Source organism: Leopardus geoffroyi, chromosome D2 (assembly GCF_018350155.1).
Source record: "Leopardus geoffroyi isolate Oge1 chromosome D2, O.geoffroyi_Oge1_pat1.0, whole genome shotgun sequence".
NCBI classification, from domain to species: Eukaryota; Metazoa; Chordata; class Mammalia; order Carnivora; family Felidae; genus Leopardus; species Leopardus geoffroyi.
Window position 1 is genome coordinate 74,788,311 of NC_059334.1, and position 21,476 is coordinate 74,809,786.

The window sequence follows — 21,476 nt, forward strand, 5'->3', positions numbered from 1 at the left end:
TGGCGGCATTGGCCTAGACGTTTTTTTTTTTTTTTGTTTTGTTTTCTTACTGCCTTTCAACCCCATCAGGAATAAATGCCCCAAACCAATCATCGTCTTTGTACAAAAGCTGGATGAAAAGACTGCTCTCTGCCCACCTCACCCGTCTCTCAATCCCCTGGTATTTCTTTAAGTTGGGACTCTATTGCGGGCAAGCATTCTAGTGTCCTTTAAAGCACAGACGCTTTCTGGATCCTTCGATTAATTGACCGTGGTGGAGACCAGCGGCTCCTGCATGGGTTTCCTGCAGTGGCACGGGAAAGATTAGTTTTCTGCTATCACCGTGATTTACAAGGCTCACATAGCCATGTAACGACTTGGTGATTACATGGAACATATCGTATAAATACATAGTAATTACAAGTTCATGCAGATTCCTTGGTATATACATTTGAAGTTGCCGAGTAGTTCAAAGATTAATTAGCCTGTAACTGGCAGTATTTAAATCATTTTTTCCCTCCTAAACGAATACATTGAGGCGGACTTCAAGGCCGGCGAGGATGGGGACGTGAGGAGGACGATCTGAAAAGAAAAAATGAAATTTGACAGGCATGGATTATTTAAAGCATGCATATGTGAGCCGAGCAACCACCACACTTTGATGCAAATCGTAGGGGAAAGAGCAGGGGGATGCTGTGTAGAGAAAGGTGCTGAACAAAGTAAGGATTTCCTGCTGGCGACTTGAAATTTAAACAAATAATCATTTAAATGGCGGCCCGGCATTACGTTCCGAGTTGTGTGCATTAATGTCAACATCTGGTACCAACATTTTGACAATTCTATTAAAATGCCCCAGCATTCCCTATCTAACACCTGTTAGCTCTAATTTTCTTTCCTGAGAAGCACACCAGTAGACAGGGTAGATTCCAAATCATTTATCACTTTTAAAGTGCTTCCATATGTGTGTTGGACCCAGCCTGGCCCTAGGCAAACGTTTTCTGAATGCATTAAAATTCAGGACTTTTTTTTTTTTTTTTTAAGTGTAGACACCAATGTTTCATTGAATTCATGTCTGGTAATTATTAGCTTAAATTATGGCTCACACATGACTTGACAAAGTGGACCATGAATTAAAACGCGCGCGCACACACACACACACACACACACCCCAGAACTCTTCAATAGATGTACCCAACTCCTACGTTGCTCGTTATTGAGATGTCAGTCAGTAATCATTAGGCAAACACTCTTCATGGAGGGAACTGCTAAGAGGCCCAGGAGTCCCAAGAGACGATCTAAAAATGTCAAAAATGTTACAGTATAAATGAATGACACCAACAGGAGAACATGTGTTAGAGATGCGAGCAATTAGTTAATATATTACAAGTTTCAACCTCGGAGCAAAACAGGCAACAAAAACTTCCGCTTGACAAAAGGCTACAGATAAGATCAGCTTGATTCCCAGACAATATGATCTGCCTGAATTGGGGCAACCCTCCAGCAGGCTGGGAGGGAGGGATGATCCCGGGATTCCGGGCTTTGTAGGGTTTGAGCCCCCAGATGAGGTCGGTCCCTGCTTTGCCTGGAAAAGGCTGGCTTGACTGCTGAACTCTCCCAGTGGAGACAAGTAGGGTCTAAAATGAAGGAAGATATCCTGTGCTCCATGGATCCGGCTCACCAAGCTAAGCTGCCTGCTCCTTGCTGGAGCTTCAGAAGGAAATTTAGAAGGTCGAAAGAAATCATATTGCTGTTTTCAAAGGAAAAGAGATGCCTGCAAAAGGTGATGAGGGGCGGGGGCTGCTTTATGGGCGAATGCTTTTCCTTTGCTTGTCAGAGATTTAAAAAACTAAATATTGTACGTGGTATAGTTTCCCTCTCTCTCTCTCCCCCTCTCTGATTCTTTCCCCTCTCTCTCCCCCCACATATATGTACATACACTAGCCATATACAATACACACACACATACACACATACAGAAAAGATGTTTGAAGCAAAAAATTCCTCCCACATATATACACGTCCAGAAATACATTTTAAGCCAAAGTACACATGATGTGTACTTGGGCTAAGGATTTGAATCGGTCCTGTGGAAATCCCAAGGAAACACCGAGAATACAAGAAAAAAGAAATGAAAACCTGAGTTCACCAACTCCATAAATGTAAAAAAAAAAAAAAAAAAAAAAATTTGTAGACAGTTAAAAGTGTCCGCCCATGTACACACGCACACCTACACTTTCACACTTCCTCTGTTTACTAAATAACATTTCAGCACAGTTTTCATCTTATAAGGAAAGTGTTTGAAACTTGGAATAAATGCACTTAATTAAAGGAAGGCTGTGAAAATGTGCACTAATCTGATATGACTAATAGCAAAGTGCATGAAATTGCTAATTAGAATTTCATTAAAGGTGCTGCTTTATCAGACTGTGAATATCACAACCTTTAAAATTCTTTCAGGAGAGCTTAATTCCTTTTCAAACAGAAATATTCTTTAAAGACATTTGATTTGTTCTGAAGGAATTCGTGGCTTAGGCTGGAACTTAAAATGTTGCGGATATTCCAGGAGGTGATATCCGAATAGGAATATAGATCAGGGACTTTGTTTCATTTGCCTGATGAGTCCCTTCCTCCCTCATCGCTACGGATTATTCTTCAAAAACCCAGTCATGAAAATAGAGTTGAGTCCTTGGTCTGATCCACTTGTCATTTGTTTTCTGCTGAGGCCAAACGGTTATTTTCTGTCTCACACACAAAAGGGAAAAATGACTTTAAAAAATTTTAAGCCACTGGAAATGAAAGCAAACCTTTTAAGTCACACATTCATTAAACAAATGAAAGAGCACAGACAATAAAATATGTTTTTAAAGGAAAAGGCCATTCACTAAAAAAATGTCAGCTAGCAGCTTTCACTCTTTAAAGAAAAAAAAAAAAAACCTCTTAAATACGGATAACATTTCAACCACAAAATTGCATTTTTTAAAATTAGGAAAAGACAGTGCTAACTACAGCAAATGCATTTTCACTCCTTTTTTGACTTGCTTTTCTAGGTCATAAGTTTTCTTAGTTCACATTCTAATTATTCTCGGCACTAACTCTGCATTTCAGCTTTTCTTTATTTTTTATTTTATTTTACTTTAGTTTATATTTTATTTTATTTTATTTTATTTTTTTACTACTCAGATTTAAAAATTCTACCTTTCTGGTCATCTTTTCTGTTATCAACCTTATTTTCTGTGACTCCTCTTCATTTTCAGATGCATCAAGTTGCTATAGTATGTTGTTCTCCCTGCGCACAACTCTGGACGTTACCAATTGTATTTCTGTTATTTGCTGTTTTTCCTGATGGTTCCAGAGTTCTTACAATTGGTAACTGGGCTCTTTTCAATATTCAGGCTTGATTGAACAGTTGCATTTTGTTACTGAAAAACTATGAATGCTAATGGAAACTACAGCTCACTCGAAGCGGCAGTTTACTTTTACAGAAGTTGTTAAAAACTCAGCCTGGCTTCAAATTTGCTGAACACACAGGTTCACGGTGATGTAATTTTTGCAGCATTGAATATTTTAAATACACTTGAAAAGCGTTGGTTTAAAGGCTAATCAGTCATGTTTACCTGCTGACCAGATCTGAAAGGGGAGGAATGAGAACAGAAGTAACTTTATTTGAGAAGCAGCGTGATTTCTTTAGACATTGAAACAAATCTCAAGTGAGTTAATTACGGTTTGCTCTGAGTTTAGGTCCAGCCAGAGGAGTTTTCATGGCATTTAGATAATTTATCAATTGGGCTACGTAACAGATAAAAGGTTACGTTTTCCTTTCCAACATTTGGGAGGTGCATTTGTACCGTAAATGCGACGATTTTAAAAGATCGGTCTAGACTTAGATGAATGAAAATGAGGCTCGTTAACTGTAATGTCTGGAGTCCGAGGTGGGGCGCAAAGCAAGCCTTGCTATCCGTGGGCCGCCGTAGTCAAACGAAGCTGCTAATTCGAATGTTTCAAGTTTCGAATTGAGAAATATTGTTCCAATGGGGCAACAATGGGGCTGTTGTCCCGGGCCCCTTACAGCTTGTTTTATGCAAAACGAATGGCAGGTAATTGTGATTTAATTCTTTTCAAGGAAATTACAGTGAGTGCGTGACACAAAGCCGCGGCGGACCCTCCTTTCTCTGTCAGTAGTTGAATTAATGGTGGCAGGAGTAAAAACAGCGATTGTGCACAACAGCCCTCCCCGGTCCCCACCCCTGCCAAGGGGGGACCTGCCAATCAGGCCGCGCCACCACGAGGCCGGCAATCGTCGGGATGCGGAGGTTCGCGGATGGACCCTCCTGGTGTCTCGGCCCGGGGGTCACGGAGCCCGGGGCCGCCCCCTCCCCCTCCCCCCCGGGGCCGCCCCCCCGGGGCCGAGGTGCCCGCAGGGGTCCGCGTCTGCGCGCTACGGGCCGGGGCGCCCCCCGCTGGGGCGCCCTGGGCTCCGTGCCCCCCGGGCTGGCCTGTAGAGCTGGATTTGCGCGGCAGAGTTGACGGCAGAAAGGGCTCCCTGGTAACCTGCCGGTGCTGGCCGCGCCGAGAGGCGCCCCGAGGGCTCCCGGAGGAGGCGGCGTGGCCGAGGGAGGAGTGCGGGGAGGCCGATCTTTGAGCCCCGTCTGGGCGCGGCGCTGGATGGCTGGGGTCTGCGCGCGTCCCTGCGGTCGGAGGGGCCCGAGACCAGAGCCGCCGCGCGCGCACAGCGCCAGGTCTCGTCCCCAAACCCATGGTGCCCGGTCGGAAGGGAGGCGCGGGGTGGGGGTGGGGCGAGGGGATGGGCCCAGGAGGTGTGTGTGTGTGTGGGGGGGGGTGGCCGGGGTTGGGGGGGGGCGCCGGTAGTGTCTGTCCGAAGAGGGGCGCCTGCCCAGTGTCCTTTCCGCAGGCTCACCGCCGGCAGCCTGGTGCACAAGAAGGCTGCCAATAGTCACTGACCTGACCACTGACATACTGTGTGACCTGGTCGCTTCCCGTTGGCCTTGAACAAAATCCCAGCTCCTTTCCGAGGCGCACGGGGGCTGTGTCCTCTAGCTCTTGCCTGGGATCTCCTCCAGTGAACTCTGGCTGTGGGATGTCCCCGGGTGGAATCCTGCCTGCCCTGTCCTCCATGGGTAACTCTGGGCAGGTTGCTGAACCTCTCTGGCCTCAGCCTCCACGACCTAAATGGAGTTGCTAATGGAACCCTGCCTTCAAGGGTCCTCAAGGGCACTTAATGAACTGCCAGTCAAGTGCCAGCATGGTGCCAGGCACAGGGTGCCTACAAATGTTAGCGGGTCTCACCCCACCCCTGCCACATACATGTTTTCCTTTCCTCGGACCTCCCTAAAGGAGTCCCTGCCCCAGTGCCTTTGCACTTGGAGGTGGAGCTCTTCCCTTGTTCTCCCGGCTTCTGTTTCAGACTTCAGCCTAGCGGCCCCCTCTGAGACATCTTCGCGACCACCTGCCTTTCCCATCCCACCCATCACTATTACAAAGCTCTTTGTTTTCTTCCTAATGTTTATCCTGATCGGAATGTTTTTCTCTATTTGCTCTGGGTTTATCGTCTGTCTCCTCCTCAAAGCAGAAGTTGTAGGAGATGGGGATCTTGTTTGTCTCGTCCTCTGCAGGTCCCGGCACCTTGGCCAGTGTCTGCTATGTAGCAGGAGTACTCTGTAAAAACTGTCGATGGGTGAACGGAGTCACATCTCCCGGCCCGCGCATCAAAGTAGTTGAACCACCTCGTGTCTAAGTGCCTACTTCTGTCGTTCAATGAGAGGAATGGTCAGCATATTAGTTAGATTTTTTTTTACATCAAAAAAAAAAAAGACAGTAATTTTCTGAACGAGGTTCAGGTTTTTGGGAAGGCTGTCAATTAGAGACTTTACTCGGTGTCCTGGTCTTTCCACTGTGACTAGTTTTGACCGTGAGGCTGGAGTCGGTTCTTTTTTGAGCTCTCCCTGTGGCCCCTGAACCTGGGAAGTGACGGAGGGGCCTTCTGGATTGGCTCCCCAGTCCTGACGTCTTCCCCGATGGCCCGGGACCGCTGTAGACCTCCACCCCAGGGCGCACCAACGTCCCAGCCTCATCTCAAGCTACCCGCTGCATCATGGGCCACGGGCCTTTTGTCCTCAACCTCCCCCAGTCAGAGCTTTTCTGCACTTTTGATTGTCCCTCTTTGGCTTTAATCGCAGATTCACACCTGTCTTTCGCCCTCCCCAGAGCCAGCGCCTCTATTAGACGGGCTCCTGCTGGCCATGTGAAGGAGCCAGTGAGGGCCGAGAGAGGCTGGGTGGGGCTGCCTCGGCATCTCAGCTCATGTTGGGGAGATGAGTCAACTGGCTGGGGTCACCGTGTCTCCGTGCCCGAGCTGGAGCCAGGGACAGAGTATTTCTGGAGAGCCCGGCCTGGCTCCCCATCTCACGCTATTTATTTACTCGGTGAGGTCACGATAAACCATGAGTATCTCGGACAAGGTCACCATCCTTGGCGGCCAGCTCCCATGCCGGGGTCGCGTCTTTGGGAAAGACTTTGAAGACCGCTGGCTCTCCGGAGAGCGGAGGGGGATGGTCTCAGAGCACACACCGAGCTCACCAAGGTCACACAGCCGGAGACGGATGGGGTCTGAACCCGGAACTAGAGCCTGCACTCCTAATCACCACGCTGCACTGAACCTCTGTCTCAGTCTCTGCCCTCCAGGGTCATGGAGCATCCGAAGCAAAGACAGGAGGGAGGTGAGGGGCTGCGGTTCCCCGCACAGGGTGTCAGTAGTGCTACGTAATGGCTCTTCCTAGAGCCACCAGGCCCTGTGCTAATTGCTCTCCACACATCACAGCACCTTAAGGCGCAGGAAGTCACATCGCCTCCACTTTACGGATAAGACGCAGAGAGGTCCTGCAGCCTGCCCGAGGTCTCAGGACCGGTCAATGGCAGACCCCCCAGAGCCTCGCTCCGGGGCCCCTGCTCTGACCCCTGCCGGGTGTAAGGAAAGCCTCAGCCTCAAAGTCCCGGTGCCCAGGAGAATGCTGAGCCCCTTCGGTGTCACCAAAAACACCCGGCATTTGGAGCCAGAGGACTTGGCCTCGAGCCCCGGGGCGGCTGCTTGCTAACTGAAACCCCTGGGGAGTCTCCATTTCCTGTAAGATGAGGGTCATGAGGCCAGCTCTACCTGTCTTCCCGGGCCACCGTGAGGATTAACGACGATAATGTCCAGGGACGTGAGCCGTGAAGCACAAACTGCTGGCCTCAGAAAACATTCAGTTCTGTGGGCGCTGGTCCGCGAGGTCACTGTGGGAACCAGTGACTGGCCGACCTCAAAGATCCTGCCACACGGCCCGGGGAAAAATGAAGGGGGGGGGTTATTTTAATTGCGAAACAAATGACTATAATGAGGTGTCTCGTGTGGTGATACAGATGATTAGAGAATTAAGTTGGTTACAGTCGGGGACTTTTTGTTTGTTGGTTTCTTTCTTTTTTTAAAAAAAAACCTGTATTTATTTTTCAGACAGAGAGAGACAGAGCATGCACAGGGGAGGGGCAGAGAGAGAGGGAGGGAGACACAGAATCCGAAACGGGCTCCAGGCTCCGAGCTGTCAGCCCAGAGCCCGCCGCGGGGCTCGAACTCACGGACCGCGAGATCGTGCCCTGAGCGGGAGTCGGACGCTTAACCGACCGAGCCACCCAGGCGCCCCTGTTTGTTGGTTTCTAAGACGACTGCATTCAAACGCCCCTGGGCCCACACTTGGATTTATTTGGCTTCATGCCAGACCCCATGCTTGGTGCTTCCTGGGCTCACCCCCCCCAGGCCTTCTTACAGTCCTGTGATGTGAGACTGACATTGCACCCATTTCACAGGCCGAGCAACTGAGGGGGTAGAACAGCTGGGGCTAGTGAATGGAGGGGCAGGTCCTGAACCAAGTCGGGCTGACTCCTGTGTCGGCATTTTTGCCACAGTTTCACAGGTGTAGGTGCAGACCTGACGTGGGCGGCGGTGGGGGGTGGGAGGGGGTGGTTCCTTCTGGTCCCCTGCTTCTGAACGTTTGGTCTTAGTTCTACCTTTGTCTGGGCGTCCACGGCCCTTAACCTCGGTGCTTTCCCATCCTCCGCCCTGCCTTCCTGAGTCTCGGGGTCCGCCGGAGGTCAACACCTTGGCCTCGTACAAGGCGCAAGGCAAGGGGACGTGCTCTCCCGTCCCCAGGGCCTCGCCCTGGGTGAAACAATACCTCAGAGGGCCAGGGTGGCTTGAGGAGACGTGGTGTTGCCTTGGTTCCCCTCCACGTCCGCCCCAGATCTGCTCCTGGCCCCATTAACCGAATTTATTTTGGCTTAAGTGAGGCAGTGGCTGGAGACCGTAAAACACCTACCTTCGTGAAACCATCAGGAGGCTCGAATGGGGTTGTGAAGGGGACGCAGCCATCTTCCACGGGCTGCTGGGCTCGGTCGTGGCTGGTGACGCTGCTGGTGTGCCCACGTGTCCTTGGGCGGATTCCCACGGTCAGGCTCTGACTTCTGAGGGAAAGGGGGCAGGCCTGGGCTGCATGGCGGGGGCACGAGAATGAAGGAAACGCCTTCTCCGTTTGCCTCGACTTCGTGGGTGGCCTCGAGCAACCGGGTGCTGAATGAGTGCACGCACGGGTCGGGTGAGGGCACGCCCACAGAACTGGCGTAGTCACTAGGGTCGGGGTCCCTGTGCCCCCGCTTACTAGCTGTGGGGCCTTGGGAAAGTTGGCTAACTTCTCTGTGCCTCCATTTTCTCATCCATCAAGCTGAGACAACAGCTGGATGAATCTTACAAGCTCGGTGGGAGGAGCTCATGATGCGATGCGTGGAAAAGCCTTCTGAATGACGTCTGGCACAGAGTACGTCCGTACGTGTTAGCTGACCCCAAAGTACAAGCTCAAAATGATCTTCTCCACTCACATTTGCTTTCCCACTCAAAATGCGTCAGACACGAAAGGCACAAAATGGAGTGCCTTCAAGACTGTATGGTGACAAGAGACAGGCGTGAGGTGTAATTCTGGGCTCCACCGTTCACTCCCGTGTGATCCTCTGTAAGTGGCTTAGTCTTGTGGCCTTCGCTTTCCTTCCCTATAAAATGGATATCAAATAAAAGATCTACTAAGAGTGAGGACGAAATGAACAATGTACATAAAGTTAATGGTATTTCTTCTTCTTCTCTCGACCTTTCTTCCCCCCCATTCAAGTCCTTTTTGAAAGGCTATGTGTTCTCCAAACCAGTTTTCCTTCCCTCCTGGGTACCTAGGAAGACTACATTTCCCAACCTCCTTTGCAATCAGGGGTGCCATGTGACCGAGTTCTGGCCAGTGGAATGTGGGCGGGAGTAACATATACTGCTTCCAGGCCTGGCCCCTGAAGTTTCTTGTAAGATCTTTCATGCACATTTCCTCCCTCCATCTGCCAACTGAATTGACGTCAGTGCTCAGGGTGACCTGGGAAGCCCCATGCTGGAGACGGTGGAGCTCCTGTCAGCAGAGACCTGCTCTTTTTTTTTTTTTTAATGTTTATTTTTATTTTTGAGAGAGAGAGACAGAATGTGGACGGGGAAGGGGCAGAGAGAGAGAGAGAGAGAGAGAGACACAGGAGACACAGAATCCAAAGCAGGCTCCAGGCTCGGAGCCATCAGCACAGAGCCCGACGCAGGGCTTGAACTGCCGAACCGTGAGATCGTGACCTGAGCCGAAGTCGGACGCTTAGCATCCTGACCCCGGGCACCCAGCAGAGCTCTTCATCACCTACTCTTTATCGGTCTGCTGGGGCTGTGACATGTTGCATTAGGCCATTGAGATGCAGGGGTTGTTACCGCAGCTAGAGGTTAGCCTAGCCTGACATATACAGAACCTCCACCTAACGTATACCCCTCCATACATTCCTACGGGATTTTGCACGTATTTGAGAGTCTTTCTGGGTCCCAGCTCCCCTTCAGCTGGTCCACGTGTCCACGTGGCCCAAGGTGAGGACCTCAACTGCCTCCAAGAATAACACCCAGCAGAACGTGGTGGTGAAACAGTCCTGGGCACAACTTCCCGGCTTCAGGACCTCCTTGCAGCAGAGAGGTTCTGAAGGCAACTCCCTACTTAAGGTGGCTTAGTGGCAGCCTAGGGTCTCAGGGCAGAGGTGTCCCAAGAAGGCATCACTAATCATACAGGCGCTCTCCTTCATGCCACTGATGCCAAAGTGCTTGCTCTCATCCCCGTGGCACGACCGGCAGCTCTGATGGATCACAGGTGACAGATCGGTCAGCAGCTCCTCCCGGCTGAGTCTCTGGGACTTCGCTCAGGGCCCCCGTGCCTGCGGCCCTGCCCTCCTGCCCTGGAGCAGACCCGCTCTTTCTGTCCTGCCCCCCTCTGTTAAGTTGAGCGCCCTCTGGAGGTCGGGGCTGTGTGGCAACCCTCGCCTTTCTCCTCACAGCGGCTGCAGGGTTGGGGGCGGCAGGTGTCACTTGTTTTGCACAAGGTTGTTGATTCCAGGGGTCAAGGACCATCGTTATGGCGTGCTAGAAAAGTAAATATTCTCCGCTTGGGCGAAGGTTATATTAATTAAAAATAACATTATTATTACTATATTGAATGTCTGTTCTGTTCCGGGCCCATCTGTTATTTCATTAAATCCTTCCCCATAATCCTATCAGGTGAGTTTTTCATAGCCCGTGTTCCAGGTGGGGAGGTGGAGGCGTGGAAAGGCCAGACCCGGGGTCCACAGCTGCACGCGGTGGTTTACGGGCTCAACCAAGGTCAATCCAAAGGTAATGGGAGCAGACTTTTTCTAGGCCCCCAACGTGTGCTAGGGACCACGTCTCTCAAGTGCTTTTGATGAATTATTTCATTTAATTCTGATAATTTCCTTACAGAGTGGGGACTATCGTTATTCCCATTCACAGGTGAGAACACCACGGCTCAGCGAGGCTAATTTACTCGTTTCCCCAAGGTTTCATGGTTAAGAGACGAGGTGCCCGGGTTCCGATTGCAGTCACTCTTTACAGCCTGTGCCATCCCTCGCTGGGCACCCGGCAATGCCTCCTTCTACCGCGTGGCAAGCGCAGTGAGGACCAGGTAAATACTCTTCCAGGGGCTGTGACTTTGGGGCGGGGAACCACCCTCTGGGCAAGTCGACAGCCTGCTTGGGTCAACACCTCCTTTGTGTTGCGCAAACTCGGGCCCTAAGCCCCGCGAGGAAAACGAGAGAGGCCCAGTCTCAAGGCGTTGCCATCCCGGTAGGGAAGAGAGCTGTGTGCCCGCACCTGCTACCTGAATATGTCAGCGCGGTGGAAAATGTGGACGGTGCGAACCTCAGAGGACAAAGGGCACCCGGGTAAAGGCAGGGATGGCTTTACCACGGAAGTGGAATTGAGAGGAGCGTTGTCTACTTGGACTTAAATCCCAGCTAGCCCAGTGACCTTGGGGTGGTTCGCTAGCTTCTCTGACCCTCAGTCTTGCCATCTGTAAAATGGAAATAGTAAAGGTACCTACCTTACGGGTTGGGTTAAATGGCGTTCAATAATGCCATTTAAGGTGCTTGGAATACAGGAAGCTCTGTATTATGTACTTATTTACTCTTTTCATGGTCAAGGACTAGTAGAGTTTCAGTGGGTGAAGAGAGGCGTCACACACCAAGTGAACGCCCTGAGCGAAGCGAGAGGTGTTTTTAAAGAATACTAAGTAGCTCAATCTGGCTGGTTGATATGGTAGCAATGGAAGATGAGGCTAGAAAGAGAGTCTGGGCTCAGGTTGATGAGTATATACTTAACGAGCAATGGGGAGCCATGGAATGCTGTTGAGCAGGGGAGTTTCACAGCTGGAACTAGGTTCAGCTGCAGAATGTAGGGTGGACTGGAAGGGGGCTGATGGGAGAAGCCCAGTGGAAAATTATTGCCATAGGCCAGGGGAGAGGGTGGTGACAGCTAGCAGGGCAAGGAAAGCATGAGTTGGCACGCATGGTAGAGGGAGGTATTGGTAGACACACCCTTGGCCAAGAGCAGGCGTGGAAATGGTGCCCATCCAGGCCCAACTGAGTGGCTGGGAACCCACAGCAGGGCTTTCCCTTCGCAGGCCCAGGCTTGGGATGCCGTCCCTCTGGGCGTCGCATCATCAGTGGCATCTTTGTGCCAAGAAAGACGTAAATGAAAGGTAGAGAAATGGGGGACCAGCCTCCTTGGGTCCCGAGAACCCAGGGCATCTGGTATCCTCAGGGTGGAAAAGCTCTTTGATGGTCCAAAAACAGGTTCCAGAAGACTCCCTTTGGAAGGGAAAAGGGAGGCAGGCTCCTTTTGGGTTCTCATCCAGGTTTTTGCAGACCAAAGCAGACTGGTGAGAGCTTCCTGTCTTAACCTTTCCGTGTAATCCTGAAAGCCCACCTAATCAATTGAAGATCATAAAATATTAGACCTAATGCTGCAAAGTGCTGCTTTTTAATTCACATAACAAGCTCCTAAATAATTCAAATAGCAAACAGACCCTGCAAGTCAATGGTGGGAGGCTGCTTGGATCAGCGGGAGAGTGTCAGCACATGCCACATTTCCCGGATCGACTCCATTTCAAGAACCCTATTAAGTTAATTGCCGGTTTCTGACAGCAGAGAGCATGCTGGGAGCACAGCAAGCTTTATTAGCCTCTGTGGCATCTGGAGACATCAGCCATTTTGCCCCTACTTGCAGGCGCTGGGAGCAGCATGGAAAAAAGTAAATCAAATTACGAGACAATAAATGCTTTTGGCAACTCACGGGCATCAGACCCATCGGTGAATCCAAAGGGGTTCGGGTGTCAGTTGCTGGCCTGTTAAATTCTTTACAGCAGCACCATCTACACGTTGCAAGAGTCTCGCAGGATGCCACGAGACTCTGGCACCGCACGGCCGACAGGTGAAGGGTGATGCAGGCGAGGGTTGCCCACCCCCTGACACCGCTGGGTAAGCAGAGTCTCTAGGACGGGAGTTGTTTTCCCACGTGGGCAGTGTTACACGCTTAGGTTTGTAAGCGGACGTGCCTGGGTTGGGGGACCCAGGAGGCACCCGTGGCGTCCTGGAGCCGGGCAGCGGTGGGCAGGGAAGGGAAGGCGTGTCAAGGTAGCCCGCCATCTGTCCATCCGGAGGTCCCCGAGCAGGGCACCGTTCCACGGCTGCGGGAGCTCCCCGTGGCAGCCGGGGTGTAATGAGTACGAAGTGGGGCGGAACATCCTGGAAGCTTGGAGATCGACCAGCAGGTGCCATTCTGCAGAGCGGGGCTCTGAGCTCTCCAATGCCTGCCTTTGACACATGAGAAAACGCAGGCAAAGAGAGACTCCGAGACTGCCCCAAGGTCACACAGCCAGCCGCTGACAGCTGATTCGAGGGCGAAGTTCTGTTCTGTTGCCCGACCTCATCCCATTCGTGTGTTTCTCTTTCAGGTATGATGGGGTGATGGCGACGGCCTAGATTAGATCAAGATCAGAGTCCTGGCACTAGCACTGATTGTCAGCGTGACCTCAGTTTAAGCCAGATCTGTGACTTTGCCGTCTCTCTACCCTGCCGGCAGAGTGAGGACAGGAGCGCTTGCCTGATGGGGTTCTCCTGGCAAGGACTGAATTAGTGACGCATGTTAAGTACGTGGTTAAGGCCTCATGCTCGGTGGCTAACGCTCAACGTAATTTGCTTCCCATCATCCATAGGAGCAAGGCTCGGATGAGCAAGATTATTTGTATTTCTAGACGATTCTTTTACAAGCCGACCGTCTTCCAATTTATAGGGTTTGCACATCTGAACTGTTTCATCACGTTTGCATAAAGGGAGTCAAACTACTCTCTCTGATTTCTTCTCACCCCCCATCCTCAGATCTAGCCTTACTGTCTGCAGAAATGATGTTTCTCTCTGAAGCAGGCCGTCAAAATGATAGGGTACAATTGGAAAGAATATCCGAGAATGGCTGGCAGGGGTGAGGAGGGTGGGGGCAGGATCGGCAGCAGGCGTAAGTGGGGCAGGCGGATTGGCTGTTCCGATCCTGGTTTTCCAGATGCTCTGCGTCACGGGAGGGCTGCGCTTTGATGCTGGAAGGGGTCTGAGGCACGGGGTTTGGCAGCCGCATTTCATGGGTGGGGAGACTGAGGCCCAGAAAGGGGCAGTGACTCGCCTGAGGTCACACAGCCAGTTAGTGAGGAAGTCAGTGACAGGTGCCGGCTCCTCCTTCCTGCCTCTGCGTTCTTTCTAGTTCAGCTGGGAGTGACCTTCGGGACCCTAGAGAGGATTTCACCCTACCTGGGAAGAGGTGGACCACTGCCATCTGGCCGGAGCCTTGCTCCCCGCCCGCATTCCCAGAGAGGCGATATGCCGTTGCCCCAAAACCTCTCTCTGAAAACAGTGGCAGTTCAGAACGAATCTACAAAAACAATAAGAGCTATCATTTCTGAGGGTTGAATTCCAGGCACTTTATTTATAGTTTTCTAACCCTTTGAGGTAGGTGTTACTATGATTCTCATTTTGCAGAGGAGGAAACTGAGGCTTAAGTGCTAAGTGGCCTCCCCAAAGTCACCCAGCTAGCAAGTCAGAGGTAGGGTTCGAACCACGGTTCATTCTGACCTATGCTCTTTTCCTGTGGCAGCACCCCGCCCCCCTATTAGATTCTGGCTTACGCTAGAAGTCTCCAGAAGGTGACACGGGGAGAGACGGATCACTCACCTGGGGTCCAGCACTAGCCAAGTTTGGTAGGCGCCCGCCAGGAGGTGTGCCGGACCCTCGCCCTGCGCCATGATGTTCTGTCCCCTTCCTGTCCCCCTCCCACCTGTGTCTCCTGCCGAGGACAGATCGGTGGCTAGGGACCCGGGCTCCCCTATTCACACACTCATAGCCTCTAGTAACTAAGTATATATATTAGGATTAACAGAAAATGTACCTAACAGAAAATGCAAAGCACAGTGGCTTAAGTGCATAAAGGTGTCCCTCTGATGTGCAAGAGGTCCTGGTATGGTAGCTTCACGATCATCTGGGGCTCAGGCTGTGTCCCTCCGCCTGCTCCGCCACTCCCCACATTTGGCTCCTGTCCTCAGTGTTGCAGAATGCCTGCTGCAGCTCCAGCCATCGTGTCCACATTCCAGGTAGCAGGAAGGAGGAAGAGAGCAAAGCGAAAGCGTCTTTCTCTAGTTGTCTCTTCTCCCTTCCAGAGAACCTTTCCAGAATTCCTTTCCTAGGAGCTTCTCTTGCTTCACTGGCCGGAACACAGTCGTGTGGCCACACCAGGCTGTGGGACAGGACGGGAAGCAGGTTCTGTAACTGGGCTCCTCACTGCCTCAAGACCGTGGACGCTTGTGAATGAGGCAGAATGGGTGCCGGGGAACCAGACTCTGCCACAGCACAACTGGGTCACCTCGCCCACTTGCCGAAGGGCGGATGGCGGAGAGAGGTGGCGTTTTGAGTGAGAGAAAACTCAAGCCATCTTTGGCGAGAATCTTAGATGCGCTCTGAGATAACTGGAAATGCCACAGACCTAGGGTTGCAACCCCTGTGCTTTCTGGGGCTGTTTGTTCTGGGGACGGCCACCGTGATGGAATCAACGGTACTTCGCACCTGTCAGCGGCTTGTCCCACACGGTCCCTTTTCAGAGCGTGGGTACGTTGCATTTCCCTGGATGTCTGCTCCTCGTGACACATTTATCCTGTGGGTCTCCCGAGGTGGATTGGAGGAATGGGTTTCTTGGTCTGCAGGGTGCTGACGATCACTGGGCTCTGGAAACGAACACAGATGTCACTGTGCCAGCTCTGTCTATGCACCAGGGACTATACACGTGGCAGGTCCCACCATCCTGACAACAGACCTACAGCCAGGGGGACTCTGATCCCATTTTACAGATGCAACGTGAAGGCTCAGAGAGGCTAAGCGGCTTGCCCGAGATCACACAGCTGGTGCTATGGACTGAGTGTTTATGTCCCCCCGACCGCCCAACGCCGGCCCAAATGTATATGCTGCAGCCCTAATCCCCAGTGTGGTGGTGTTTGCGGGGTGGGCATTTCAGGGGGTAATTAGGTTTGGATGAGGCCGTGAGGGTAGAGCTCCCACGATGGGACTGGTGCCCTCATAAAGGGGCGAAAGGCGCCGAGCTTTCTCTCCCGCTCTGCCGTCAGAGGACGCGGTGAGAAGGCAGCCGTCGACAATCCAGGAAGAGAGGCTTCACCAGAAACCAGCCGTGTTGGCGCCCTGACCTCAGACTTCAGCCTCCAGAACCGCGAGGAACTGATGTCTGCTGTTTAAGCCACCAGGCTGTGGTGTTTCTGTTACGGTGGCCGAGCTAAGGCAGCTGGTAACTACCGAGAGCCCAAGGTTGTTCATTCTCCCGCCCTCTGCCCCGACACTGGGCGCATTCCCCAAACTCACTCTCACTCCCCTTGTGGGTACTGGCTCCTATGACCGCGGGGACATCACAGAGACCTCCGGGCACGGGCTGTGGTCTAGAGGTCCTTCTTGTCTCCCCTCCTCCTCTTTCCTCCTCCGCTCCTGTCGTCTTAGGAAGACCCCTGTGGGAGTCCAGCCCCATCACCTGGCCCTCATGTGGGCCCGGGTCAGTCATGTCTCCTTTCTGGGCCCCATGTGGCCCCGGCCCGGGGCCCAGCCCCCTTCCCCAATCTGCACTCACACGCAGCCCTGTGGAAATGGTGGCGCTCCCCACATTAGGACCCACGTGTCTGCTGGCTGGGACCAAGGGTCATAACTAGGAATAAAACTTAGGCTGTCCTTGTCCCCATCTCAGTGAGTGAAGCCCCCGAATCTGAGGACAAAACCAGAAGCCTTCTTCTTTGAGCCCCAAGGGACAGGAAGGGCTGCGTGTGCGGCTGAGGCCCTGCTCTCCCCCCCGCTCCCCGACCCCCCGGGTGTCACAGGCTTCCATATACACAATCTAAATATATGCTTTGGAAATTGAAAACGTTCACATATAGAATGCGGCTGTGGGGAGGGAATACTCTCTTGGAACATGTCTCTTTAAAGACAGAATGTGCCCAAGTGTTTTCCTGCCCTTAAGGAGACACTTGAACGTGGCAGCAGATGGAAAATGGAAATTGAAGTGTCTCTCCCAGGCCACCGTACATGGAGAAAACAGCGCAATCTATTCTAAGCGCTCATTAATAGCTGGTCTCTGAGGGCCCCGGCAGCAGCCAGAGGATTTTACTCATTAAAAAGGTGACGAGGTAGAGTTTCGTGCCTTCCCTGCTTGTCACTGCGTGATCCTGGTGTTCAGATGTCGCTGGCAGACCCCAGATGAGTGCCCCCGGCTTGCGGGCATGGGTGACGATGTTCTGAAAGGCTTGAAAGCATCCCCCACTCACTGATGGGGCCACAAGCCCTTGCTGTTTATCAAGTGGCTTCGTCTCTCTTCCGAGGCGGGCCCACGATGGCATTGTCTCGAGAAGGAAGCAGAGAGAAGAGCTTTAGCTCATCACCTAATACAAGATCATTGGTGATTCCCAACACGGTCCTCCAGATGGCACCGCGAAGGACCCGGAGCCTCCAGGCGTGGTCTGGGGCAGGGGCCTGGGGTCCTCAGTGAAGTCTGGAAGGGGCCGGACCCTTGGCAGTCGAAGGCACTGGCTGAAAGACATCTCAGCCGTGCCCACTTGGACAGGGGCTGCTGGTTTTAGAGAAAGGGGCTTCTTGGCTCATTTTTTTTTTTTAATTTTTTTTTTCAACGTTTATTTATTTTTGGGACAGAGAGAGACAGAGCATGACCGGGGGAGGGGCAGAGAGAGAGGGAGACACAGAATCGGAAACAGGCTCCAGGCTCTGAGCCATCAGCCCAGAGCCCGACGCGGGGCTCGAACTCCCGGACCGCGAGATCGTGACCTGGCTGAAGTCGGGCGCTTAACCGACTGCGCCACCCAGGCGCCCCTCTTGGCTCATTTTTTACCCCTACTTTTTATTTGTTCTTTTTTAAAAGTTTATTTATTTTGAGAGAGAGAGAGAGAGAGAGTACGTGCTTGCACAAGCAGGGGAGGGCCAGAGAGAGAGGGAGGGAGAGAATCCCAAACAGGCACCGCACGGTCACTGCAGAGACCCACGCGGGGCTCAAACCCACGAACCGTGAGATCATGACCTGAGCCAAAACCGAGAGCTGTTCGCTTAACTGACTGAGCCCCCAGGCGCCCCAATTTGTTCCGTTTTGGGTCTCCCACTGTTCGGATCGGTGTTTTGCCCTCTCCTCCCTCCCGTGTGAGGGGAGTGACAGCCGGTTGTCCCCACAGGCACATAGGGAGGGACAGTTTCCCTTTCTGCCCCAAAACCTCTCAGGTGGAGGCAGGAATCCTCACTGGCCTCCGGCACCTTCCACGTGCAACCTCTTTCCTGTTCTGGACTTTCGCTGTTGTTTTCCTTGACTTTCGCTTCCCCTGCCCTTTCCGCAACCAGCTCTGAGGTCACCTCCTCTGAGAGGCCTTTCTTGATGTGTCCTTCCCCCCTCCCCCTCTGCTCATCGTTATACCGGCACAGTTTGCAATGAGCTTGTTCACTTGGTAGCTCCCTTGCTTATCGTGGCCTCCCCACTCTACGGGGTTGGGTACGGCGGGGCCGGGGGGAGGAGACACGAACCTTCCTGGTCTTGTTTACTGGACCCCCCCGGTGCTCAGCTCGGTGTCTGACCCGAAAGAAAGGTACTTGATTTATTGAATGGGCGAACAAACAAAGGAACGCATGAGGGGTTCTCGGATCCCACAAAGACTGACTCTGGGTCACCCTCGGCCAAGAGCAGCCCTTTGGGGATTTTTTTCACTTGTGACCATTAGTATCTTCTGGGCTGTGGCCTCCAGCTTTCACCGTGCTCCCTGCAGAAATGCTGGAGGACCTGTCCCGCCTCACATAGTGAGTCAGGGTCACCGCAAGGGCACAGAGCCGAGGAGATTACAAGATCATGGCCTCGAGTTCCTATACGGACCCTTTTTTCTTTTTTCTTCTTTTTTTTTTTTGATGATGCAGTATCGATACTGTGTCGAGAAATACGTAAATTGTTACCCGCTGTTAGCAGCTAGAAAATGGACTAGTTATGAAATACCAACAATCACTTGGGCTGTTTAAACTCGACTTCAAAACAAGCTCAGTGTTAATAAAATGGGCTCAGGGTGGGAGCAGGTGGGGAGACAGGAGGAATATTCTGCAATTTTTTTTTTTTAACACGGAAGCCACCTGGCTCACCTCGGAGAGGACTTGGGCTGCCCTGCAGAGGTGTGTCTGTTACAACTTGACGAGCTGACGAGAAATCCCAGGGAAAGGGAAATGAGGCAGCCACATCCGTTCCACGGAAGGCTCTGTGCCATCCATGTGGCTCTGAGTTTCTGAGAAGCCAAGGCAGAGAGAGAAGAAGGACAAGCAGTTAGGAGGTCTGCAGGGAGTGCAGGGCCTGGGGCTTTGGAGGGAAGAAAACCAAGAGGGAAGCGTGGGAATAACCTTGACTCTTGTTCCAGAGAAGGAGTTCAAGTGACTCCTTCGAAGAGCAAACAACTGTCACTCGTGGTCTCAAGGGACTTCTCCCTCCCTGGCAGAGCTGCGTGTGCATCTTGGTGTTTTCTGGACCTGCTGGGACAGTCATCACAAGTCCCTCCCATGAGAGAATGAATTAACGATTGAACAAGTGAGGGCCACGACTACCATGGTCCAAATCCCATCCTGCCTTCAGCTGCTGTTCAGGGTCACCGACTCCGGGAAGCCCTCCCTGAATTCTCCTGCCCTTCCTTATCGAGACTCCTTCAGTGCTGGATGGGTGACCAGCGTGTAAATGCTTTCCCTACGTGCTGAGAATTGGAAGGCCTTTCTTGTGTTTTCTGGTTGTTCCTCATTCGAGCTGGACCACAAACTCATGTGTGCAGCACACACTCTTCTAGCTCCTCCCATCGGCTCCACACTGTGCCAGACTCAAGGAGTTCAAGAGGAAACTGGACAAATAAGGAGCTTACAGGCTAGTGTTGGGTTTGAAAAACCTGCCCGTGGACCAAACCCGACGGCCACCTGGGTTTTGTGAGTAAAGCTTTATCGGTGGGGCGCCCGGGTGGCTCAGTCGGTGAAGCTTCCGGCTTCGGCTCAGGTCACGATCCCGCGGTCCGTGAGTTCGAGCCCCGCGACGGGCTCTGTGCTGACAGCTCAGAGCCCGGAGCCTGTTTCGAACTCTGTGTCTCCCTCTCTCTCTGCTCCTCCCCCGCTCGTGCTCTGTCTTTCTCTCTCACAAAAATAAATAAACATTAAAAAAATTTTTTTTTTTTAAATAAAGCTTTATCGGTGCACGGGCATGCCCGTTTGTTCACATGTGGTCGGTGGCTGCTTTTGAGCTGTAAGGACAGAGCGGAGTTGCCGTGACAGAGACCATATGGCCTGCAAAGCCTAAGCTATTTGCTCTCTGGACCCTTACAGAAAAGTTTGCTGACCCCAGTCTGGTGAGAAAGACGACCTAGAAAAAGATCGTTCCGGCACGACGTGTGAGGGACAAGAACAGGGGGCCATGGCTGAGACTGGCAGGCCTGGGGATGCGCGCATGACTGTAGATAGGGCGTCTGGGCAAGCTGTTTCCGTGGAGATGTTATGTGAGCTGAGACACGAAGGGTGAGAAGGCCGCTGTGTGAACAGCTAAGGAACAGCATTCCTGGGGGAGGGAATGCCATAGGCAAAGGCCTGTGATGTGTTGCAGGAATGGCCAAGGGCTCATGTGGCCGGGAATGTAGTGAAGGAGGAGAGAGTAGGACAAGGCCAACGTTGGAGAGGTAGGCAGGGGCTAGATCAGTGATTCCCAAGGCGGTCAACGTTGCCCTCTTGAGACTGTTCGAGATAATTGTGGGAAGGGAGTGCCGCAGGCTCAGTGAGCAGGCACCGAGGACGTGAGACTTCACGCGGCGCATGGCACGGTCCCACAGAGCAATGGGCCGTCCTGGGTCCTGCACGACTTCGGGGTGTCCTGACGGATATTCATGTAGGTGGCAAGCCATCTTACCCTGGACTTAACTCTCCCGTTCATATAAACTGAAGGTCACTTGGGCAGGGTATCAGCCATACGTGGCCTCGTCTGGGAATGGAACTGTCATATAAATTAAGGGAAGGTTGCCCTGTGCGTTCTGTTTGGAACGCGACCCAGTAACGTTCACCAAGTTGGGAAATCATGTCACCCACGTGACACCGTCGCTTTTGGAATTTGAGTCTCCCGAGGATCACGTCTGTTGTCACGTGTGTTTGTACCTGTGGCATCGGCTATGGCTTCACACACAAAGGCAGGTCCTTATGTTGACTAGTGAAGTCACGGCCAGGGAGTTTACCTGATGAAATTCACATTGTCTTATTACCTACGACTCCTCTTTTCCCACCTTTATATTACAGTGAAGGCATTATGTTGGTTGAAACCCCGATCAGTGGTTCAGCGTGTGGAAAAATCGTGCGACCTCCGGATTTTGTCTCGGGGTAGCAAAGGAGCATTTGCAAAATGTTGCCCGATGGCGGCACCAGGGCCGGATCCCAAAGTTGCGTGTGGATCTCGAAGCCGAGTTTGGATTTTTTGCTGA

At 52.2% G+C, this 21,476-nt stretch overlaps 2 long non-coding RNA genes across 3 annotated transcripts; both read left to right on the forward strand.

Moving 5' to 3' along the window:
* Nucleotides 1-1,493: 1,493 nt before the first annotated feature.
* LOC123577137 lies at nucleotides 1,494-17,141 on the forward strand. 2 transcript variants are annotated; one of them, XR_006701724.1, is made up of 2 exons: nucleotides 1,494-1,759; nucleotides 13,377-17,141. It is a non-coding gene; the product is annotated as an uncharacterized LOC123577137 (long non-coding RNA). The 2 variants fall into 2 exon arrangements; XR_006701725.1 differs by lacking the exon at nucleotides 1,494-1,759 and adding an exon at nucleotides 9,642-11,048.
* On the forward strand, nucleotides 3,643-5,828 carry LOC123577136. The gene is made up of 2 exons (XR_006701723.1): nucleotides 3,643-4,715; nucleotides 5,610-5,828. It is a non-coding gene; the product is annotated as an uncharacterized LOC123577136 (long non-coding RNA).
* Nucleotides 17,142-21,476: the final 4,335 nt, after the last annotated feature.